Below are 26241 nucleotides of genomic sequence, written 5' to 3' on the forward strand. Positions count from 1 at the left end.
TTTATTTTTACATTTTTTTTTCTGTTTATATTTAAAGAAACATTCATTCATTCAATGCAACGGCGATCGGGTACATCGCGCCTTTTTTCGGAAAATATTTTTAACTAGAAATATAAAAATTCTCTACCTATCATTTCTGTTCAGCATTGGGACATATAGTTGTATATGTATGAGCAAATGACAATAAATGATGATGTATACTCATTTTTAAACCATTGTAATGTACAATTTTAATGAAATCGAGTAACCTACGATTCAAATAATTGTGAAATTACAGTAAAAATGTCCTTGATTTTTTATTTTACTGTATCTGTATACTTGTTCAACATTGCCTATCATATATATATAACCAAACAGTGTCTGGTTTGAAAAATCTGTGATTTTTCTATCAAACCTGCAAAGGAAAAGAAAAGGAATGATATTTTCATACAAATATGATTTTTAGAGGAACAGCGTTAAAACCAAGCCATTGAAACCTAACTTTGCCAAGAGAAAATAGGGAAATCTTTACAAAAATAACGTCAAAAATCGCACAGCAAATAATCCTGCACACAACATGTCACTGTTATCGCCGCGCCGTGATAACAGGGATTTTATCGGCGTGATAACAGGGATTTGCGGCTTGCGCCGGCGCCGACAGCTGCGTCACGATAAAGATATCACTGTCATTCCCGGTTTATTCGTACATGTTGATCTATTTTTATAACGATTAGGTACGGCTACGGTGCATTCACTTTTTTTTAGGAAAACGTAAGGAAACGGTACTGAGGTACAGTCAGCGGCAGAAGTTGGTAAGCGGGCGAGATGTTCAAAATGATCTTGACGCGACTTTATTGTTAAAGGCCTGTGCCTGAGAAAATAAGAGCGTGTCAAGCTAATTTTGGACACCTCGCCCGCTTAGCAACTTTTGCTGCTGACAGCACCTACGGCAAAGAAGGCCCGGTTCTTACTGTAAGCTTGACTACTTTCGAAATTTCATACTTTTCGTCAGTGTCAGTACAAAAAGTACTGAGGTTGACTGAAGTAACATGACAAATACGAACGTTTCTGAGAAATTATGATGGAAAACAATTCCTTATGCACTTATACATCTGTGACATTAATGATGGCACTTTGTGGAAATGCCACACTTTTGCAAATGGCGTGCACAGTAAATGGTCCGACTCTACAACGTGACCCGTTTTTCACTGGCTTGAAGTGTAGGTATTTGTACGTTAAATATTTACTCAAGAACGCTTCACTTTTAGCTTCGTATCAGCTCTGAATCAGACTAAACATTGCAGATTACCTATGTACCTACCTATGCTATGTTATGTATGTAGTATGTCGGTATGTTTAAAGATGGTCTAAGATGGCGTGGCCAATTCGACCTTAAATTTTGACATCAAAAGTGAACAAATAGTACCTAATCACATCCTGATTGAAACTTTGTCAGATGATAGTTTAGATGCTATTGTGAATAAGTAAATACCTACTAATATTATTATGGTCGGCCGGGCTGTATAGAGGTGGAAAGACCGTCGTAGAATCCATGACGGGAGCATCTAAATATCATGTATTGCACTTAAAGGTCCAGTGGCATTCAAGGAAGATAATATAAGATGGAACTCTGTATCATATTAAGCGGGTGCTATTGTATTGACAAATAACATCGAAAAGGTTAAACAATGCGCGTGATTTTAATACAAAATGCACGGGGTGCACATTACAGTACCTATTCTTACCATCGTTTCGACTACAATTACTATACGCATATGACTTTTGATGTAATGTTAGGCTCAAATGGTCAATTAATAAAATAGTATACTGTTGGACTTAATGTACGGACAGCCAAGAAAGTGGACTACCACTTTTCGACTCTATCAATCAGATGATAGAGTCGAAAAGTGGTAGACCACTTTCTTGGCTGACTATACATAGAAAAATTGGTCAGAACAGGTCATTATTAGATTGATACGAGTAGGTCGAGTAGGTTCCGAGGGGCTACCCGGAAAACCGAAATTCGCATCTTGCGGGGATCTTTCTCTTTTACTCCATTAAAGGTGTAATAAGACTGACAGAGAAAAATGTCCGCATTATGCGAACTTCTATTTTCGCGGTTATAGCCCAGATTCTACCACATCGCTCGCAATCCTGCAAATGCAAAAGTAGGCACTTAATCCTCTGTTGTCTCTTCACGCTTAAACTGCTTAACCGATTTAGATGGAGATAGTTTGAGGCCCGGGGAAGTGAATAGGATAGTATTGTATTAATAATTATTCCACGCAAACGAAGTCGCATGCAGAAGCTACTATAATATGAGTACTAAACCATTAAAATACTCAACTTGAGTACTCTATGACCCGTTTATTATGACTCGACTACCGTCCACGCAATTCAGGATTATATACAATTTATAACTCTATATCTATGGGGATAAGATTCAAAATAACTTTGACATGGCTATGGTGTAAAGTTCCATGTCATCTTGGGAGGCATGTCACGCAACTTTATTCTGATAAAATAATAAAAAACCGGGCAAGTGCGAGTCGGACTCGCGCACGAAGGGTTCCGTACCATAATGCAAAAAAAAAAAACAAAAAAAGCAAAAAAGAAACGGTCACCCATCCAAGTACTGACCACTCCCGACGTTGCTTAACTTTGGTCAAAAATCACGTTTGTTGTATGGGAGCCCCATTTAAATCTTTATTTTATTCTGTTTTTAGTATTTGTTGTTATAGCGGCAACAGAAATACATCATCTGTGAAAATTTCAACTGTCTAGCTATCACGGTTCGTGAGATACAGCCTGGTGACAGACGGACGGACGGACGGACGGACAGCGAAGTGTTAGTAATAGGGTCCCGTTTTACCCTTTGGGTACGGAACCCTAAAAAGTCTTAAGTGTACGCGAATGTTGCAATAGTTTCAACCCTTTTTAGTATTTGTTCATGTTGGAAGTTAATGAATGAAAAATTAAGTTTAATGATAACGAATATGACATGCCGTTTTTATTTGCAAATTCATATTAAATTTACAATATACCGAATTAAAATTCCAGTGTGGAGAATACAATTTTTTTAAAGTTATAATGAACTTTTATTGTGTTCTAAATTAATTAAATTTACATAAGTGATCGCGGGGCGTGCTGGTTAGTTCGGACCGAGAAAGAAGAGAGAGAGTTGTCACATACAAATTTTAAGGCAACTACAAAATGTGTTGCTATATAAAAAATTACTTAAGCTAGGTTTACACTCCATAATATGTTGTGTATTAAACACAGTGTAATATTTATCTAGCTGCGGAATTTAGTATTTTTTCCTATTTATTCTTGAACATGAATGAAGGAAGGGCATTGAACTTACGGCTCGATTCAGAAAATGAATTAGATCTCTACTAGACCTCAACAAGTTACGATATGGATAATTTAAAGATATTTGTAAGATAGATATGTCAAATTTGACGTTTCCGCAATTCTGGAGGTTCTCTTGAACGATTTCGACAAGTTATGACTTAAATATTCAAGTCACATCTAGTCGATATCTAATGTAAATATAGGTTTATAAATAGTATATTTATAAACCTTTTATGGTCAAAACGTACTGGGTCATACTTCCACAGATTTGGTGCATTGTCATACACAGACAAAAAAACCTAGGTATAGGTACCTAATACACGAAAACGTAGTTTTTGAAAGTATCAAAATGTATTGTGAGTACTTGTATCACCAATGTTCTTAACTTTCAGCTGCCTTCAAATAATATTCATTTCTGCATTTTAATATATTTTTAAGGCATGCAGCCTATCTTATTTGGGATAGTAAGTATTAAATTTCAGAAACGGAAAACATACAACTTATGTGGTGATAAACTCCGTTTGATTGTCGAGAAAATATATAAAAACACCTACTTTTATTTTCATAAACATCGAGGTACTGAAAACACGACGTTTTAAATAAATAAGGCAAATTACTATAACTTAGTGCTATACGATCTCCGCAAATACATAAGCAGCCAGCCTAGCCAAGGTTACAATCGCTATCGCTTCGACAGCGAAAAGCTTTGTGTCTCTCTATCACTCTTCCATGTTAGTGCGACAGTGACAGTTGCGTTTCGATCGCTACGGAGCGTAAGCGATTGGCATCTTTGGCTACGCGAGCAGGTTAGGTTTTATTGCGCATTCTTCAAGCACAAGAGGAAAGATATTGGAGGAAAACCACAGGATTTGTAGCCATGATTTACCTAGAATTAGGTACCTAGGTATAATGAGAATTAAAAGATTCCTACGTTACTCAATCACTGTTTTGCCGTAAAATATTACAATCAAATTAAAATGAACGTTATTTAATAATGTATCATTCAAAATCACCACTTAAAAGTTAACTCTAGCAGCCAACATGAGCGGATTGTACAAACAACTCAAAATTTGCATTAGGTAGATTACTTTGTCACAAATGTGGATAAAATGCAACTTTCTTATCAGTTTTTGAAGTATAAAAAGAACTTTTACGAGCTGGTCTGGTTAAAATGTATACAAACTATTCTCAAATGCTCCTTTCCAAGAGTTACAGGTCTATTTATAATTAAGACAGAGTATTGAAATGGTAATTAAAATGACAGTTATGTCATTTTACGTTTTGAAATATAAAATAAAAACAGCCCGGGCTTAAGGGATGAAAAAAATGTAAATGCGCGAAATTCGGTCGCAATCAGTATGTTAAGGAGTTTAAGGACACGCGCAAGCGTCAGTGTCACCAAGTATGCGCGCGCGCATGGACGTTCGCGAAGTGCCCACAGTGCCCAGTGTACGCTGACCTGTGTTGTGTTGTGTTTAACTTGGACGTGTTTGTGTGCTTGGATTTACTTACGGTTTGCTTTCGTTTCAACATTTCATTAAGTAATTTCAAGACTTGGATAAGAGCGGCTTTATTTAATAAAAGCCTGCTTGGATATCTCAGCATACTCAAATGTGGCTTTCCATTACAGAAGGGTCCTCTGAAATTCCAACAGAAATTCTGATAAAAAGGTACTTATTGCACATGAAACATAAGAACCTTTTCTGATGGAAATCCACAAATGACAGTTTAGTACAAAAACACTAATTGGCGTTTGTTGTCAAACAATAAAAGTTTTCAAGAGGTTTTTGATGCATGGTTATGAAAGTTACAGGTTTGATGAATGAAAGTGGTGGTGTATTCCCATTTGTCCCCGCCGGGCACAGATGGGAATATGTATTCTTCTTCCTCGCATTATCCCGGCATTTTGCCACGGCTCATAGAAGCCTTGGATCCGCTTGGCAATTAATCCCAAGAATTGACGTAGGCACTAGTATTTACGAAAGCGACTGCCATCTGACCATCCTACACAGAGAAAATCTAGGCCTCATTGGGATTAGTCCGGTTTCTTCATGATATTTTCCTTCACCGAAAAGCTAAAGGCCTAAAGGTAAGCTAAGCTAAACTAGGGAAGCTTCGGAATATGTCCTTCATATAAATCATTCCCATTTGTTCCTGTCTTTTGTAAGGCGGCACGTGGGGTGGGAACAAATGGGTACACAGTGTACACACCGAAGTGGTGCCTAAAATATCCATAATGTTTATTTAGTTTTTGTTATAAGTTTTTCAGAGTAAATGCGACGCATATTTTTTCTTGTCCTCAAAGGATCGATCAATTGAGTTCAATTACATTGCATTGCACGCCATCGTGCTCGGAGGTCGCGGGTTCAAACCCCGACTCGTAACAATAGCTTTCTCGAATATCATTTGATACCAGTTGCCTTCGGATGATGGGGGTGTGTAAATGTAAAGTTTCCAATCTAAATAGTCCTAGCTCTTTTATGAAGTAGTAGTAGTAGTAGTGAAACATTTTATTGTACAAAAATAATAACAAAACAAAAAAAAAATATTCGTCATTAGTACAAAAGCCAACTTATCCCTTTAGGAGACCTCTTCCAGTTAACCTTTGAAGTGTGTGCCCAGCAGTGGGAAGTCTGTATATCGGGTGGAACAAAACGAAGGGCTTTTATGCAAACAGGGAATTGTATAAACTTTTGATAATGATGATTATATCTAACTTTTTTGAGGTGATCCTGGGTTAGAATCCCGGTAAGGGCCTTTTTGTGTTTTGTTCCTCTGTTATAGATGTTTTTTTATGTACATACGAATTTTATTTATTTATATATACATATATTGTCGTTTAATACCCACAACACAATCCTTCTTGAGCTCACTGAGGGACCAGCTCGATTTGTGTAAGAACATTCTTTCATATTTAATTTATTGAATTATACTTTACTTTTTATATTTCCATAAATATGTACCTAGGTATATTATGGAATTTCGATTAAATGCGCACTTAAGTGATGAATTAAATCTATTAAGAAGTCAATAATTCTTAAATTAAATTGATTCGCAATAGTCTCGGTATCGTGAAGTACATTGAACTAAGTATTTTATTACAGAATAAGTATGATCCGATAACAATGCTATATACGGTTATGTATACTGTAAAATATTACCTGACTGATTTCTTGGCCAAGAATGTCGATGTGACTGGAAAGTAGGTATTTTTTTGTTTATTTTTAAAGGTATGTATTTTTATTGGTGTTTAAATCATTTGTAGTTTTTACGATAAACATATTGTAATTTTGACATAATACCTAAATATATTGGTAATTTTTTGTTTATGATCAATGATGATATCGGTGTCATAATAGAAATACAGCTTTTTTAAGCTCGAGTGTCTTTTCGTGATATTATTATAGTTTACATTTTCGTATACCTACATATTTACATTATTTCTTTTAAAAAACATGCTAGCTTCTGCCTGCAACTTCGTCGGCGTGAAATAATTATTTTTCATGGCAAAGATTATCTCTTACTCGTATGTTCTTCACCGGGTCTCAAACTATCCATACCTCATCTAAATCAGTTTAGTGCTCCAGTGAGAAGAGGTAAAATAAAATACAGATAATCGGACGGTTAAGGTCTCATTTTAGAAGAATAAAAAGAAATTAGAGTGAGTGGAAATGTCAAGACATCTTTAATTTATACGTTTTTTATACCTGGTGGTAAACGATGTGTGGTGGTGGTACGATGGTCGCAAACAAGTGTACGGCATGCTTAACTGTAAACGATCATCGTAGTTTATGGACTATCGTAACATGCAAATCGTTTTTTTTAATTAACTTACAGGTTACTTATTGAATAAAAGTAAGTACATTATAAGCATAGGTACGTAAAATTGAATTTTCGGTGACAATTTAAAAGACATAAGTAGATACTTTGTGTTCGTTGGTTACGTACCTACACAATTAGCATATGTGGGTATGACTAGATTAAATTGGACCTAGGTATTAAGCATATAGGTCATGGACGACATGCAACTAGGGGAAAAAACAAATATTTATAATAAGTACTACCATTAGAAGGTTTTATTCGGTGTGTTCTTAAATGAAGTGTGTTGGAAATTATTTTTATGCTTTTAAATAAGTATGTTCTGACAAATAATATTTGTTAAGGCATAAGCACGTATAAATACTTTAAAGCTTGGAGTTTTAATTAGGTATAAAACAACCATCTAATTTATAAAAAAAATACTAATTAAAAAGTATAGTGAAGTAAGGGGGGTGGGGTTCAAACCACATAAATTTTGAAAAGGAAGCCCTAATCTATACTGCTATAATTTGTATAATTTATATCTCGGAAACTGCTCAAACGATTTCGATGAAATTTGCTATATGGGGGTTTTCGGGGGCGAAAAATCGATCTAGCTAGGTGTTATCTCTGGGAAAATGCGCATTTTTGAGTTTTTTAGGTACGTTTTCCGAGCAATGCTCGGTCCCCCAGATATTAAGGTTAAAAATAGATACATACTCTTTACTGACCCACAACAGTAACTATAAAATATTACATGTGTAAGTTCAGTTATTCCCTGTACAAACACAATGAATAATTAATATTATCGTCATAACGACGGAAACCAGTAAATTCCCGACACTCGTCATAATTATTATGTTTACGATAATTATGTTATGACTCAAACTATGATAGTCTGCCCTCCCTCTTTTAGTAAAGGACACCAGTCCAATGTTCCTATGTCAGTTCGTCAGTCAGTACAGTCACCTGCAATAATATGTTACACAACGACGGCTGCAAAAATATCTCGCACTCTCTTATTTGTAGTGCCATAAGAGCGTGTCACATATTTTTGCTGCCTTCGAAGAGTAACATATTATTGCAGGTGACTGTACAAAAACAGTGGGTAAGGGCATGCGTTATATTATAGCTTTAGTTAGTGGAGAGACACGCCTGCCTTCGGGCAAACTCGGCTCCGTTCGGCTCAGCATTGCTCCGAGCAATTATTAGGGTTGATACAACTTGACGTCCGTATGTGTGCACGACCACAGATAAGATAATCATTTTAATTTTGATAACCCTAAATAGCCGAAAGGGATAGCGCCATAAGTTAGAAAGGAATAGCATGATTCGACCCTGAATCGCTGTCAAACGTCGGTTTAGTAGGAGGAGTCCTTTCTGTACGGTAGTATTACTTATTCTGTGTCCAGTGTTCCTATGTCAGTTCGTCAGTCAGTACGAAAACAGTGGGTTAGCGCATCGTTATATTATAGTTTTAGTGTGGAATTAGCGCTGATGGGCGGAACGAGCGGCACAATTTAGAGCAATCATCGGCGCGCGCGCCGGCCATTCACTATATAGGTACCAGTGTCATGTTGTGTCACCAACTCACTATTGTTTTACTTACACAAGCCCAAAAAATTCGATTACAAAGAATTATTAGGAATATTATTAGGGTTCCGTACCCAAAGGGTAAAACGGGAGCCTATTACTAAGACTCCGCTGTCCGTCCGTCCGTCCGTGACAGTTGAAATTTTCACAGATGATGTATTTCTGTTGCCGCTATAACGATAAATAATAAAAAGTACGGAACCCTCGGTGGGCGAGTCCGACTTGCACTTGTCCGGTTTTTTTAGTAAAACTTGTGCCTTTCACAAAATGTAATAAAAAATTAAAACTACAACCGCTTCATAATCAAAAATGTACAGTCGCCATTAGATATATCAGAGGGACCGAGGCGCTCACAAATATCTGAACACGCCTCTATTCAAGGCGTTAGAGTGCGTATTCAGATATTTTGAGCACGTAGGCCGCTCTGATATATTTGATGGCGACTGTACCGAGAGCTTCGTCTATCACTACACCTCATAAAACAAAGTCCCCCGCCGAGTCTACAGCTGTTTGTACATACGTCTGTCCGCAACTCAAAAACTATTGAACGTTTTTCCATGCGGTTTTCACCTATCAATAGAGTGATTCATGAAGAAGGTTTGTGTATAATTTGTTAACCCGTGACGGATCGCTAGTATTCCGTTGCTGCTTTCGGCCTTTCCATCCATTCCTTCCATAACTGTGAGCATTTATTTAACAATCTACCTAAGTATGGTTTAAAATTTGAAGTTTTTATAATTATGGTAGGAAAGATTCATACATTCCACTACATGTCACTCAAAACTAGTATTACAAGACATTGCAAATGTAACGTGAAATCTGCCCCGCATTCTAAACGAGTCCACTGCAGATCACTATCGTGAAACAAGCCCATACACAACCTGTTCAAAGACTTCTCAATCTTCTCAACACTGTGAAACACCATCACGCTGTTGGGCTTCGTGAATTGTCGTGCTGAGAAAGCAGAGTGGTGTGAGACGCCTTGTACCATCACCTACACTCTGAACTGACAGTTAGTAAACCTTAGAGCGTTTTCACATTGGCCGATCCGTGATGTCAGAAGGAAGTAAAATGTAAGAAATATGTTTTTCTCTGTATTTATTATTTACAAATTTAATAAATAAATAAGGCCCACCGATGTGGACAGTTAAGTGTTTTGCTGTTTTTTACACTTAGCGCGAGGGAGTTGTTTGTTGGAGTTGTGTGTATTGGAGTTGGAGCTATAGTTTTTGCCATAACTGAAACTTCGTCCACAATCGAGACTTCAGTCCAGCACTAACGAAAATACAGTTTCGGCGCGGCCGAAGAGTTCGGTAGTTTTTTTGGCCAAAACTGAACATTCGGCCGAAACATGGTTTATAATTTATAAACCGAACCTTGAGTCGGGCACTAATATCCTCTAAGAGAAATTTGCTTAGCCCTCCGAGTTTTCCTCTTAAGTCTCTTAACCCAGTTTTCCTCTACAGCACCATAATCTAAAAGTACATTTACACTTGTTTATCCGGCACTCCGATTTACAACAATTGAAATAACAACCCTGTTTTTCATTATAAAAAAACCAGGCGAATTTGAACCTTAACCTGACCTGTATAGAGGGTACGACGGTGTGAAGGTGACCGCCTGGCATTGACCGCAGAACTAGATCTGTCAAGAAAGCCAGACTTGCGTAAGACTGTCAAGGATTTGTTGATTGTCATCACTTTTCATCGAGTTCACTTTTTCGTTTAATAACCTTTGATTTTAACATATCACCATTTCGTATGACTGCGTTGTTATGCTAACATTTTTTTTCATCTTAGCTAAATACTTACACTTTCATAATTAAGTAGGTAGTAAAAAATCCAGATTTTCCATATTTTCACTAAATAGAACACTTAGTTTATTATTAAACTTTTGAACGCCACAGACGGCAATTGACGTCAACTCAAAATCGTGGCAACGACGCCAAAGACGGCATTTGACGTCGATCGTTTTTTGATGAAAATCTACTGAAAAACACCCCACTTTTAGGTTGGCATTATTTATCCGCAAAACTAAATTTTACCCCCGTGGCTTCAGTGGCACGGCAAATGGATGCGCCGTTTGGCGTTCAAAAGGTTAATACAACAAACAACAAAAACATTAATTAAAAAAATAATCGACTCAGTGTAGACTTGGACCGCATCCATGCATCCAATAACTGTAGGTAGACTGTTCCACTTCCCACGAAAAGAGACGACGCCGCGGGCACAACTAAGCAACCTTGGCTATGTGGAGTAACTAGTGATACATACATATATCATCCATACATAACATTATGGTAGGCACATACACAACACATTAGAGCAGCGGTCGGCAACCTTTTAGCAGAGAGTGAGAAGAGAGAAGAAACGGAGGTGACGCGGGCCGTACTTTGTTAATATTTATGACTTTATGAGACACTGTCGTTTGTCACTATTACATACAAAATAGCCAAGGCGGCACTCGGGCCGCAAGTGACAGTTTCACGAGCCGCATGCGGCCCGCGGGCCGCAGGTTGCCGACCGCTGCACTAGAGAAAGGATCGCCAATAAGATATTAATCGTCGGGTGACAAGCAAAAGTCACTAACTAACACCATTGAAATTATTGGACAATAAACCGTGTTACAAGTGTAATAAAGTGAATTGTTACTTAAATTTTTTGATAGTACTTAGTGACTTTTGCTTGTCACCCGACCAAAATTTATAATAAAGTTATTTCTCTGGCTCATGGGCTATAACCGCGAAAATCGAAGCTCGCAAATTGCGGGCATCTTTCTCTGTCATTCTAATTACGTCTTCATTGGAGTAAAAGAGAAAGATCCCTGTAATTTGCGAATTTCGGTTTTCTCAGTAGGCCTCTGCCGGCTCTGGCCTCTGTCACCAAAAGCCGCTCCCATACAATCTTAGTTACGCTCTCATTTTAAAACAACGTTCTGAAAAAACATGAAATTTGAAATGAACATTCTAGAAACATAATATACCTATCTACTCGTATGTATGATACTAGTTTTCGTTGCTAGTAGTTGTTACCTATACAAAGCGATTTCAAGTTTTGTTTGTAAAATTTCTATTCGCATCCATCTATTATATACCGGGTGTGGCCTGTAACGCTACGTCTTACGTAGGCGAACAACGCGCGAACGCGGCGCGGCGCGGCGCGGCGAAATCAATCCTTTGATGCCCATAGAAGTGTCCTACGTAAGCGATCTCGTTGCGAACGCGGTGCGGCGCGATTTGCACGCGAATGTCAGGCGGCGCGGCGCGGCGCGGCGCGGCGGCGGCCGCTTTCGCCGCGCCGCGCCGCGCCGCGTTCGCGCGTTGTTCGCCTACGTAAGACGTAGCGTAACACGAGCAAATATTTAAAACATAGATTGTACTCCTCAAACGGTGACACTTTTGTTCAACAACTTTAAAAAATTATGAAGTATTTAGACTCGCTATTTTTCATACAAAATAAATATTATCTTCAATGGACGCCAACGCCACGTCATATCATTGTGATTGACGTTGCTTGTCACGCCTTAAACATAACAAAATTCGCAATACATTGCGTCTTAGAATAAACTTTAAAGGGTATTAAAAATCAAAGCACAAGTTATTTTTAAAAGTTGCTGAACTAATGTTGGTCAGTATGAGGAGTACAGCCTACAGTTTAATTTTTTGCTCGTATTACAGGCCACACCCGGTATGTACAGTCAGCTGCAAAGAAAAGGTACCCCTCATACAGAGAAGTTTGAATCAAAAGGTGCTAAAGCGAATGGTATTGCTGACTGTACAATGTACCTCAGTGGCGGATTTGCAGTCTTTGCCGCCCTAGGCCCCACCGCCCCAGGCCCTGTAGCCGCCCCTTTCAAGGCACCCATAATATTTACTGCATTTTGAGTAACTTTTTGTTTTTATCAGGGAATTTTTTTGTCACAATTGGCCGGCTCTAATATTATGCCGCCCTAGGCCTGGCCTACTGGACCTAAGGGCAAATCCGCCACTGATGTACCTACATGATACATTTTAACAGTTTTTTCTTGAGCTGCAATTTACCTGTCTGTCGATCAATTGTTATAATTAGTACCTCGTTGACAGAGCGGTGGATGAAACTCATTAGATCACTGTCAGCATATAATTAAGAAGGTCAATGACCCCTAGACAATGTTTGTAAACAAATAAATGACGCAATACGAGCGCAGTTGAGTTTGAAACTGAACCTTTAGCCGATATCGAAAAATGATGATCGGAGTTTCATGAAAGTGATGTCATAGCAAATGATATTTAAGTATAACAATTCCAAATAGAACTAGCTTGTTTACAATGACATGTCTTGACAATGTTTACATGTGTGAATCACAGGTGTCACGTTACTTACCTGTATTTTTTGTTATTGTGGATAAGTTAAGTTTGGGGTCTCAAGTAATCTACAATAGTAATAGTGCTCCAGCAGTTTTTATATATGAAAACTATACCACAAATCACAGCCTCATTGAAGTGTAACAAACTTACAACATGATAGTAGTGATGGTCTACATTAAATTAGCATGTAGTTATATCAACATACATGAATACCACGATACAATAAATTAAAATTAAAATTGAAATATCGAATATTGGAGGCAAATTTCGGATTAAAGTAGGCACATTTTACGGTAGGCACTATCGCGGGTATATACCAACTATCAAGGATAAGGGTTCTGTTTTTGCCATTTCTGCGGACGACGGAACCCGAAAACAATAGTTACATATGTCAGTACGAGCGAGATGCATAGAAAGTAAATTACGTTCACGATAGCGTTTATGTCACTGCCAAACTGATGGTAGCCGTATAGGTTGTTAGTAAAATAAAAATAAGACCTCTATTTGCAAAAAGAGTCAGGGTTGTCTGTGCCTGTGTAAACTACGCGGACCGGTTCCGTACAGGAAAGTCTGCCAACGGATTCTGGGAATACCCTAAAGGACCTTTCGCCTCGGAAATATGCAAAAAGATAATAGAAATGAGAAATATGTATATTCATTGAGACACAGGGAAACCTACTTTGAGAGCCAGGTAAATGCAATAATATGTTACTCTTCGAAGGCCGCAAAAATATGTGACACGCTCTTATGGCTCTACAAATAAGATCGTGTCAGATATTTGCGACCTTCGAAGAGTAACATAATATTGCAGGTGACTGTACCAATGTTATGTAAAAATTCAAAGTTGCAATAAAAATTATTAAAATATTCGAACTATTAATAATAAAATATATGCGTTAGTTACTCTGTCTTTAACCTCTAGCCACCCAGAGACCTATAAAAAGGTCTCCTGTTCCATTCCAATTTGAACTTTGTGTTGACAAAATAGAATTTCATTTTGCTTGGCAAAGTTTGACGTATGGGCGGCTAGAGGATATGTTTGGTACAATGTGGGTAGAATATACTATGGAATTAGTATATTATGTGCATATGAAGGCAAATGCTAGTTTCTTTATAGAATCACTTCTGTAGATAATTTAGAAAGGTTCATATTCATTAGTTTTGAGTGTATAAAATTTTGTAATAATCAAACAGAAAAATCTCAATCTCAATTTAAATAAAAGTGGTCCCGTTGTTAAATTAGGTACATCATACGAAAACTCGTCACGGTCGCGAATAGTTGCAATACATACGTATTCAGCTCAGGCAAAGACGCGGGAAAAAACTAATGACATAAAAACCGGTGCGATTTTCCTCTTCACAAACGTGTTTACATTCATGGCACTCCAAACAATAAGTACATACACAGATAACTTCCCATAGATTCCGCATTGTGAATTATGAAGCAAGCGAGTATAATGGTAACATTCCATTTCTAACCGCAGCTGCACTACCGGTACTGAACGCGTCGCTGTCATTGTCAATTTCCATAGTAAAATTTACAGTAGTGCAGCTGTCGTTGGAAATGGAATGTTACCCTAAGGCTTGTGTTTCTACAATATCATACTATTAATTAATTCAATTTGCAGGAAAACTAACTTTATATATTTTTATTCTGAAGACACAGATAATTTATTGAGTAGAGTACCTACACATGCACTGATAAATTAAAATGCACACAGTTCAATATATTAATAAATAGTATATTATATTTTACTAAAAAGGTGTTCATAATTTATTTGCTTTTTAATGAATTTCTCAAAACATGTACCTACGTATACTGTGCTGCTATTCGGGCAAAACTATTTTATACTTCGCTTACTCTCTCCTCGCACTCAGTATTCCAACCATACCTCATCTTATTACTCAACTGTAAGATTTAAATGTCGCTTTTAAGCTCCTTTACTTTCTTTTAATATCAAAATACAGTGCGCGAGAGCGGAAGTCGTTTTAATAGCGCCCTCTAATGGTAAGTGATCTGTGATGCAACCAGACGTACTATCACTGCGACCTAGATAAGGGACAGTCGTTGTCATTGAATTGAGATTTGTATGAATCAAAAAATGTCAGCTTTTGTCCATTTTACAGTTATGGATACACATGAAAACACACATATAAAAGCAGAGGGATACACTGAGCCTTATATCCAGTTTTAAGGGTCAATGTTATTAAAGTTTGGAAACCATTGGTCAGTCCAGTGGTTTTCAAACTATAGTACATTTCTCGTTCCAATGGCCAAACCAGATATAATTAGGGTGAATGAATGTTGTCCAGTGGTTTTCAAACTATGGAAAATGTTTGGTTCCAATGATCAACCCAGTGGGAACCAGAAATAATTAAGGCGAATGAATGGTTTAGTTTAAGCTATAGGTATTCTCTTTTTGAATGCATTGTGGAGCTATTACTAAAATTACCAGGTAATGGCGAATAATTATTAAGTCCAAAACAGCTATTGGGAGCGTGACAAAAAAAAAAATACCAGGTAATGGCGAATTATCAAGTCCAAAACAGTAACATTGGGAGCGTGACCACAAAAGAAATTAATTGATGCAGTTATTTTGGGAAATTAAATGAAATTACACAACCTGGGCGCCATTCATTTATTACGTGAGACGATTTAGGAGGGGAGGGGTTCGACTATGTCCTATTTTTTCTTGCAAGATGTGGGAGGGAGTCTAGATAGTTATTAGGGGGAGTTTTGATAATTATTATTTTTTCCTACATAGGTGAGGGAGGTGGTCATAAGCTGGCAAAATCGCCTTAAGTCAAGCCTTATCGAGCTTACTGTGGGACTAAGTCGATTTGTGTAAGATTGTCCAATAGTATGTATTTACTTATTATTATGATTTATATGTACCTTAATGTGATCTAAAAGATCGAGTGCGAGACCTTGGTGCGCTTTCACGCATGCGCGAGGTTGCATTTATGAAACGGACCAATCATGTCATGTTACGTTACATAGCTATATGTTTGTGAAAGCTATCTGTCGTTTACGTGACACTTATCGACTCACTTTGTATTAAAAATATTAATATTCTTAAATTATTAAACCGTTTCAACACCTTCACTGTGGCAATTAGTGTATACTAGCGACCCGACCCGGCTTAGCACGGGTAGAACTTTAACAAATTAGGGTAAAGGCACCAGTGCTCAGCCATGCACCAGTAGTCAGCCTTTCTTGCCTATTTTTGGCTGTAAATAATAAAGTTTATCTAATTTTCATGTGAAAACTAGGTTATATTATAGATTGATAAGCTATTCATTGAAAAATATCTTAATTTTTAAACAAATACTCTACGACGATCCACAAAAAAATTTGGTTCTTAAGTGTGCAAATTATACGATCTTGAACATAGAAATTTCGTTATAAGGCTGACTATTGGTGCTTTTACCCTATACACATAAAGAATCATTCTATTGATAGATGAATATTATAGGCGAGACTAAGGCTCACCGTCTTCGCTGGCTCGGCCACGTTTTGAGAGTGGAGGAGGATCGCGGCGCTAAGAGGGCATACCTGGGCTATAACCGTGAAAATCGAAGTTCGCAAATTGCGGGCATTTTTCTCTGTCACTCTAATTACACCTTCATTGGAGTAAAACAGAAAGATCCCCGCAATTTGTGAATTTCGGTTTTCGCGGTAGCCCCTCTGGGACGCCCGGTAGGGCGGAGGCCGATCGGACGTCCCAGGTATCGCTGGGGCGATGCGGTTGAAGCGGACTTGCGCGATCTCCATGCCGATAACTGGCAGGAGATGGCGCAGGATCGAGACAACTGGCGTGTACTCGTGTCGGAGGCCAAGACTCATTTTGGGAGATGAAAACCGCATGAAAATACTCACGCTAACAGTAAATAAATAAATAAAAATATTATTAGATATTCTTACACAGATTGACTAAGTCCCACGGTAAGCTTAAGAAAGCTTGTGTTGTGGGTACTCAGACTACGATATATACAATATATAAATACTTAAATACATAGAAAACAACCATGACTCAGGAACAAAATATCCGTGTCATCACACAAATAAATGCCCTTACTGGGATTCGAACCCAGGACCATCGGCTTCACAGGCAGTGTAGTGACACTGGGTAGTAACCCACGAGGCCAGACCGGTCGTCAAACAGTATTGTGTATACAAACGGAGTCTGTATATGGTGATCTATGAACTGGACAATAACACGTGTTCGATAATTCACAGAAGCGATACCATTCAAGTATTAGATGTAGACAGCTGCAGAAACCACTTGATATTTTGGACTCTACTGTTCAGGCAATAAGGGTGACGGCCGGTAGAACTGCAAAAACAAACAATATTTAAATATGACGAAGCAATTCATTATAAAAATAATTAATATCATCACCTAAGTGTCCGCCTGGCGGTTAAGTGATTCATAAGACATTAATTTTGAGACGGTAGACAAATCTCAAACTTTTATGGTTTTTGAGATTAGAACCTTAGTAATTAGCGCCACTTCCACCATCCCACTAACCCGGGGTTAGGCGGTCAAACCGTTAACCCAGTGTCAAATTATACTGGTAACCATGGTAACTCCAGGTTTAACCGGTTAACCCCGGGTTGTGCAAATGGCCCTAAGAGTAGGATCTTTTAAAGCTTTCTGTGTCCATGTGGCCTTATTGCAGGCACCATACAACATGACAGATATGTTCGACGGTAGTCAAAGTGACCAATATTTTTAATTTTCTAATTTCGTTTTTCATAAGATTTTTTACCCAATACGTCGTTCTTTCTGAGGTAGCTACAGTATTACGGCCCCGACACTATCATTAGCAATGACATGAAATTTCATGACGCTCCAGCGTTTGGTCCAGTCAGGTCATGACATTCCTAAATCTCCCCACACACTTATCAGTATTTCTATCAGTATTTTCATCATTACCTTTCACGGGGAATTTTAAGTTATTATTTTCCTAACCGTTCTTAGTTATGTTGTAGTGTACGTTTTGAAGAACACAAAACCAAGACATTATTCAATCATCGATTCAAATATTTCTAACCTGTCGTAATTATACTATGTACTGTGGCAACTCTATGCCCGATGAGCCAGAAAAATGCAGAAAAAGAAATAGTTCATTAAAAAGAATATTAATTTATTTCAACCTTTTCGTGCGTGCGTGCGCCATGACTGTGTGAAAGATTGGTAGTTAGAAAATGTATCCAAATTTTTTTTTATTCTTACCACGAACCGGGAATTAAACTATTCTTAAAGTACAATCAGCATCATATAGTAGGTAGCATCCAAAGTACCTATTCAAATAGTTCGGTACGCCATACATACCTATTATATGGTGTACCGAACTATTTGAATACTTTGGATACTACCTACTACACGACGTTGACTGTACCTACTGGATTCTTCTGTTATGTAAGAATGTTTAATTTGGTTAAGAAAAAAGGTACCTGATATGTAGGGATTGCAATCCGGTCCGGCGGATCCGGTAATCCGGCCGGATCCGGCACATTTTTCAAGATACCGGATCCGGTCTCGGATCCGGTAAAGTGAATCAAAGCGCTAAAATATAAAATAACAGCTTAAAACACTGCTAAAATTTAAAAGTTCTCGCCAATATTCGAATTTTCTCGCTCGCAAACAGCAACACAACAACTTGTTTGTTAGTTGACGCCAGTCTTCTAGCCGACGAAATATGTGTAGTCGTAGCGTTGAGACTTCCGTGCACCGTAAGTACTGGATTGGTTTATATTCAATTTATTGTGTAGTTTCATTGTAATTTAATGTACATGTTCTTTCGTTTTATTTTGTACAAACCATTATAGCCCACTTTAAGACACAGGGGTATCCGAAATACTAATACTTGTACATAATTATATTAATTATTAAAAAAGTGGTTAGGATTTTGCTGATTAAAACTAGTCGGGGTTTCTGCGGTTGACCTGACGTTTAGTAAAAACAATATCTGGAGGTTCGAAGTAAGGAGGTATAAAAAAAGAGTCCGTCATAAAGCAAGTTCGAACGGGATAGTCTTATATGGAACATTCAACCATAAACACTAACTATTCATTCTCAATTAGTCATAAAACTTTTTAAGCTTTACATGCCTGATTTAGTTAATATGTTTTATCCTTCTTACAAATACATAAGTCAAAATGAGAGATAAAGACCAAAACGAGAAGATCAAAACTATTCATACCTAATTCAGGTCAGTAACGCGTTTATAAATAATGCCATAAACCAGAGAGTTTACTTATAGGATAGATGCATACTTACAACATGTTATTATATAAGGCCATATACAGAATATACAAAATAGGGATGTTGACCATATTTTAAAAAATATATTGAACTCTATGCACGAAATAAAACGCAAAAGGGAATAGTATGTACGCAAAAGTCGGCGTAGGGTCCACTAGTAAATTCAGAGGGTCTACTTCGAAATGCGAAAATCGAAATTTCGTTATCAGTATCTAACGCTCGAATACGCAAGAGTGATAAAGAGGCAGAAAACGAAATTACGCGGTACGAGTAAGCCCTCAGTATGTGCTAGAGGCGCCCCCTACGCAGAGTATTGCGTAATATTATTCTATTTCCCTGAATAGGGAATATTACTCGAAACTCTGCGTAGGGGGCGCCACTACCACAATCCATCACAATCTGGGGGTTTACCGTAAAACACGAAGTTTCGTTATCTAACCTCTCTATCACTTTTCATCATCATCATCCTCACTTTTGCATATTCGAACGATAAAGAGGCAGATAACTAAATTTAGATTTTCGCGTTTCCCGGTAAAAATATAATTAAATTGTTGTAAACAACATAAAATAAAAGGTTTTTAATTTTTATTTCATGTATGGAAACTTTAAGAAAGGGACAGAGATTTTCTTTGTGCATCGTATTCTGCATGTTTTCCTTTTTTCTTAAAAGTCAAGTGAAAATAAACTTTAGAGCAATGATAATAGAGTAGGTATACTTCACTTATTGATTTAAATGCCAGTAATGACTCTTGTTAGTATAAAACCTTCTTCTAAAGTACTTTAAATGACGGAATGAGGGATTAGAGTGATGCGCTCCACTCACTATCAGTATAATGTCATTATTTTGACATTTCTTCAAAAATATTAAAAATGTTTAATAACTTCATTATCGTCCATCATTCTTTCTGTCATTTCTGATTCCATCATTCTAACCAATTCACTGTCAGTATAATGTCATTTCTAGTATCATTACTTTGACATAACTCCAATACTGACGGAAATTATTAAAATAAACTTCATTACTTGCCGTCATTCCTTCATGACACTCCCTAAAAACACTAAAATCGTCATTCCGTCAAAGTAATGTCAGTATCCATGATAGTGTCGGGGCCGTATATCAAATAATTTTATTTAATTCTCTCAATTCTCACATTTTCTAACTCTTTTAGTTGAACTAGATAGTGCAATGTATTAATAAAGATTAATTGTTTTTCCTAACACGTCTCGTTCCATCTTTGGCTTATTGGTGCAAACCTGTTCGTAAAGTAGACCTTACCAAATAAGCTGTCAATATGACAGTATCAAAACACCTTACATTATATCTATGCCTACAATACATGTTTATGAAGGTAATAATAAGGTTTATGTTTAAATTTTACAAAAAATGTTAAAAACACTATTTATTAGGTAGCTAATATTTTCTTTAAAAATGTCGGTTAATAGCGTTCTATTCTAAGTACCTAATAATCGCATATACGTTATTAAACCATAAACATACTTCTTAATTTTTGGGTTTAATTTCTGTTTTTTAATTATTATTTTTCACCACACCAGCTCGGAAAGGCTTACTTTGCACTTCAAAAACCGATAGCAAAGTTGCATTTTATTCACATGTGAGGCAAAGTAATCAAATGCAAATTTTGAGTTGTTTTCTTATGTTTACTGGTAGAATTGACTTTTAAATGATAATTTTGGATGATAAATATTTAATAACATTCATTAGAATTTGATTTGGTTTCATTTTGTTTGATATTTTACATTTAATATTTGCTTCTGTTTGGTGTGGTGAAAAATTTTGTGTTTCACTCGGGGGCAAATTTTGTTTAACCCTCGTGCTTTGAAACCCTCGCAACGCTCAAGATTCCATTTCAATTTTGGAATCTTTCGCTTCCTCGGGTATCAATATTAGCACGAGCGGTTAAACAACAACTTTGCCCCCTTGTAAAACAAATACATAACTATTTTTATTTCAGTGTTCAACTTTTAATGTACTTAATACAACATTAAAAAAGCTTAAAATAATAATACAAACTATCTAACCTATAAAACTACATAAATCTAATGCCGAAAACAAATTACAACGAAAATTTAATATCACTTCAGAAATGCTCTTCATTTATAATTTTGTCTCAGATTACGGTCCGTGGATATAGTATCAATGTTATTGTATGTTTAACGTACTTATAGACGAACGGACCGACATGTGCACTGATTCGGATTAAGACTAATTACCTATCAAATGTCTAAGCTGTTAACGGTACTAATCCGTTATGTCACATATTTCTTCCAATGTAAGCTCTATTCCATCACAATAAAGTCGATTTATACTATGTTTTAAGCCTATATGTTTTTGTCCTGTGGCATAATACAAAAAGTATAGAAACGTTACTCAGGTCTGTAAATTATAACAATTAGTCAAATGAAATCTTTATCGAATTTTTTTTCGTTGCTAAATAATAAATTCTTAGTTACAGCATCTAACGATTATTTACTTTATAAATGCAAAGATGCAGAGAGAATGCAAAGAGTTGGAATTAGCGCTATTTCAAAAATACCTATAATTCGATCATATTAAAATACGTTTTTCGATTTACAGATTTACATACCAACACCATTTGCAGGTGGTTCAATACCTGAATACGCCTTTACAGACCATACCTACCTGCCATATTAACTGCAATTAGAATGGACCCGGGTGTCCTTAAACTACGTCGAAGACCACCGGTGGACGGGCTGCAGCGTCCCTCAAATTCGGTATAGTCGACTGCGATCGCCAACCCGCCTGCCAAGCGTGGCGATTATGGCATACACCCCCCAAAGGGGGAGGCCTATGTTCAGCAGTGGACGTCTTATGGCTGAGATGATGATGATGAATTAGAATGGATTTTAAAATGCCTAATTTTAATAGCAAATGTACAATCGCCATCAGATGTATCGGAGCGGCCAAGGTGTTCACAATATCTGAACACGCACTCTAACGCCTTGACAACAGAGGCGTGTTCAGATATTTGTGAGCGCTTTGACCGCTCCGATATATCTGATGGCGACTGTACCTACTGACATTTCATAAAATGACTAAGAAATACGAATGTTAAAAGTATTTTTATTTTAGAGAAGTTAGAATTGTTTGTTAGACATTTTCCCCCTTGATATTGATTCTTCATTATACTTACTTATATTATAACACTTTAAACTCTCGCGTTTTGTACACATATTCAATTACACAAACGGGTTTACCGCGAACGTCGGAATTAAAGGTAAAAACAATGAAATTATATCGCGGTAGACCCGTTTGTGTAATTGAATATACTTACTTACATTATCTTGTCTCCATTAAATGTGTTATAATGCACTTTTGCATGGGGGAGGCCTACGCCACAGAGGCGACTACTATTATAAATAATTGTTAAAGTTTAGTTTAAGTTTAGTTTAATTGAATAATATGTATAAGTAATTAAAACTGTAAGGATAAAGTAACTAAATACTAGATTGTAAGTCAAGTTATTGTAAGGTAATACATAGTAGAAATAAAGGCTATTTTTATTTTTATTTTATTTTTATTTTAATGCACTTTTAGTTAGTAAATTATCACAACAGCCATAATATCTGCTTGGGTACAACAAGGCAATAAAAACCAATTGGTAATGTTAATATATTACGATAATTGTACGCCAAGGCAAAGCTTCATACGACAGTCACGACTTCCATAGGGCCGCGGTTAGGTGTTATGTAATGTAATATCATTCAACGGAGCCACACCGTTTGTCGCATAAATTGTGTTTGTTTATAAAATAAATATGTATGTTAGTCTGTAAGGTATTTGTAATTTTGTAATATGAGCCTTCTTGCCTGATTTAAATTTAAATAAATAAATAATGTGTCGACCGTATTTTTTGATGTTTGGGTAATTCGCCAGTAACTGGCCACCCTAAACTAAAAATGAATTCTATTCACCTATAAACAGAATTCATTTTAGTATAAGGTGGCTATTTGTTACTGAAACCGGGCCAGTTATTGTATGTGCTTGGCGAACATCAAAGTTGAAGATCTACAAAAGAACAAGGGTCACATACCACTGGATTGCTTCGCAGAAACCGCGGGTCAAACTTGAAACTATTAAAAAAGCAAACAAAAACTCATTAATGAATGAAATAAAACTTAGACCTTCATCGGTCTCGCCGGTTCCACTTAATACAGCTTTTTGTACAAGCCAAAGTCCGTAGGCAAAGTTCGCTAGATTCACTCCTTGTAGGTATTTTTTGTTAGAAAAAATCTTGTGCAAATTCATAATACCTACTATGGTTGTTCGTCTAACCTTCTGAGAATAAAATTACATACACTTTTTAGTTGAAATCCTTAATGTCCTTTAAGCTTCGTGGCCTAAACAGTAAACACGGTATTCGACAGAAAAGCTCTCTATTATATCACGATTGTATAAAATACTATTAGGTAATAGTATGTTAGAATACAAGTGCGAAAACTATGAATTTCAAAACAAGTGGCGATAATTTAAAACACGACCGAAGTCCGAAGGGAGTGTTTTAAATCGACACGAAGTTGCGAATTATCTATTCGCACATGTATCGTACAACGTTTTACAGTACAATACATATAAAGTGTAAGCGAATTGGTAAACTACTGTAAGCTTATACATGAGAAATAAATGGTATTGTAGGTATTGTATTGTATTGTATTGTATTGTATTGTGTATGGCCCGTTAAATTTTGACATAGTTGCGTAATGTGTTAATTATCGCACTAATGCGGTAAAGTAGCCGCGTATGTACTGTAACTACAATTTTATTTAAAATATCATATCGACGCTGTAATTGTAATACCTATTAGTTAAAATTACATTAATTATACGGGTGGCATTAAACCAGTAGTCGCTCGTGTGAACGCATATGTTTTGTATTGGACGGGTTACCGCTGTGGTGTGAATGCAGCGTAAGGGTTAGCGCATACTTATTATTCATTGAGGCACGTCACTAACATCAATTAATTAATATTCTTGCTCGCCGTTCGCGCACGCGATAAATTGACATTTCATTAAAGCCTATTTCTTAATATTTACCGTACGGTTTAAGCGGATTGAATTGCCGATATAATACAAAAAATATCACTTGTAATTTAGGTAGGTAGCCAGAGTTGGATTAAGGGTCTCCCCAAATATATCGACGCGCATTCGGCAAAAGCCGATAGGAAAAAGCTTTATGTCCGCGCAATAAGAGCGAAAAAGTCGTCGTTCGGGTCGGCTCGCATCGGCCGGCACCTGCCAACGCGTCGACGGCTTTTTCGCTCTTATTGCGCGGACATAAAGCTTTTTCCTATCGGCTTTTGCCGAATGCGCGTCGATATATTTGGGGAGACCCTAATGGTGACGTTCCATTTTCTTTCCATTAATCGTCCAAAAGGCACACGATAACATTTAGCACGTTATACATACAACGTAAATAAGTACTCACACGTAGCGTAGTGTAGAACATGATATAATTTAGCATGATACGTCACACGTTACTTTAACAAGCGTGCTCCCACCTTACTACACATGGTCCGCATTATACCTAGGGCCGCACGCGTGGCCCGGTAGGCCGCACGCTGCTGGTGCTGTCTTGCCGCGTTGCCGACACATGGCCGCGTTGTCAAGCGTGCTCCAACCTTACTACACATGGTCCGCATTATACCAAGGGCCGCACGCGTGGCCCGGTAGGCCGCACGCTGCTGGTGCTGTCTTGCCGCGTTGCCGACACATGGCCGCGTTGGCAAGTGTGCTCCGACCTTACTACACACGGTCCGCATTATACCAAGGGCCGCACGCGTGGCCTGGTAGGCCGCACGCTGCTGGTGCTGTCTTGCCGCGTTGCCGACACATGGCCGCGTTGGCAAGTGTGCTCCGACCTTACTACACATGGTCCGCATTATACCAAGGGCCGCACGCGTAGCCTGGTAGGCCGCACGCTGCTGGTGCTGTCTTGCCGCGTTGCCGACACATGGCCGCGTTGGCAAGTGTGCTCCGACCTTACTACACATGGTCCGCATTATACCAAGGGCCGCACGCGTGGCCCGGTAGGCCGCACGCTGCTGGTGCTGTCTTGCCGCGTTGCCGACACATGGCCGCGTTGGCAAGTGTGCTCCGACCTTACTACACACGGTCCACATTATACCAAGGGCCGCACGCGTGGCCTGGTAGGCCGCACGCTGCTGGTGCTGTCTTGCCGCGTTGCCGACACATGGCCGCGTTGGCAAGTGTGCTCCGACCTTACTACACATGGTCCGCATTATACCAAGGGCCGCACGCGTGGCCCGGTAGGCCGCACGCTGCTGGTGCTGTCTTGCCGCGTTGCCGACACATGGCCGCGTTGGCAAGTGTGCTCCGACCTTACTACACACGGTCCGCATTATACCAAGGGCCGCACGCGTGGCCCGGTTACCGTAAGGTGAAGGTTGCTGCATGGAATACCGACCGCCGTTACGTCACTTTTGCGACAATTAATGGCTGCAAGTTAATAGATTTCTGAGAAGGTTGTCTCTTATTTATTATTATTTTATTTTTTAAATATTACAATTAAGTACATGTTAATAAAGCTCCATAAAACTGCATTCAGTTTGCCTGTGGAATCAGGCATCAGTTTCATTAAATAATGAAAATGAATATGAAAAAATTAAAAAAAAAGTTTATTGTATAAATTTAAACATAAGTACAGAAAATCACGACCCTGTGTCCTGAGCTAGGAAACCCTGTGTTATCAGGACCCAGTTTCGTTACTTATACTAGTTTCTTAATATATATATAATGGTCTTATTTATGTATTTCTGTAATATAATCAGTTTTTTTAATACCAATGGTCTTTCTGACTGCAACGGTTTATGTGACTGCTACATAATGAATGGCATTAAAGTA

General features: G+C 37.7%; 1 protein-coding gene across 3 annotated transcripts in view; it reads left to right on the forward strand.

Annotated features, from left to right (window-relative positions):
- LOC134675416 (transcription factor EB) overlaps positions 1-26241 on the forward strand; it is a 183271-nt gene that overhangs the window by 75467 nt on the left and 81563 nt on the right. Inside the window, exon 1 of one of the 3 annotated variants that reach the window (XM_063533654.1) lies at positions 4765-4846. The exons of the other annotated variants lie outside the window; for them this stretch is intronic. The gene's annotated coding sequence lies outside the window, so the exon portion shown is untranslated. Of the gene's footprint in view, positions 1-4764; positions 4847-26241 lie in introns of those variants that run through there. 3 annotated transcript variants of the gene reach the window in all.

This window comes from Cydia fagiglandana, chromosome 22 (assembly GCF_963556715.1).
Source record: "Cydia fagiglandana chromosome 22, ilCydFagi1.1, whole genome shotgun sequence".
Lineage (NCBI taxonomy): Eukaryota > Metazoa > Arthropoda > Insecta > Lepidoptera > Tortricidae > Cydia > Cydia fagiglandana.